The sequence below is a fragment of the Myotis brandtii genome, unplaced genomic scaffold (assembly GCF_000412655.1).
Source record: "Myotis brandtii unplaced genomic scaffold, ASM41265v1 scaffold728, whole genome shotgun sequence".
In the NCBI taxonomy this organism is placed as follows: Eukaryota; Metazoa; Chordata; class Mammalia; order Chiroptera; family Vespertilionidae; genus Myotis; species Myotis brandtii.
The window spans coordinates 842,950-843,302 of NW_005370875.1; the positions used below are offsets into that span (position 1 = coordinate 842,950).

General features: G+C 47.3%; 1 protein-coding gene across 1 annotated transcript in view; it reads right to left on the reverse strand.

Moving 5' to 3' along the window:
- The window catches only part of LOC106723601 (NACHT, LRR and PYD domains-containing protein 1-like), a 63,643-nt gene that overhangs the window by 41,294 nt on the left and 21,996 nt on the right, over positions 1 to 353 (reverse strand). The gene's annotated exons all lie outside the window — the stretch shown is intronic.

The following is a 353-nucleotide window of genomic DNA, read 5'->3' on the forward strand; positions in this document are numbered from 1 at the left end:
CTGCCTCCTGCACACCCCCCACTGGGGATGTGCCCGCAACCAAGGTACATGCCCTTGGCCGGAATCGAACCCGGGACCTTTCAGTCCACAGGCCGACACTCTATCCACTGAGCCAAACCGGTTTCGGCAAGGTGAGCACTTTAAACAGTCAACTGTTTTCACAACTGTGAAACGAGTTGGATGCAGTGAACAATGCTCTGCTATTTCACACGGAAGCAAGATGGTTGTAGAGAGGAAAAATTTTAAAACGTGTTTTTGAGCTTCGTGATGAACTCAAACGTTTTTAATCAGAAAGCAAGACCGCAGTTTGAAGCACTTTTCGGCGATAAAAGTGAACTGCAGAAAATAGCTTA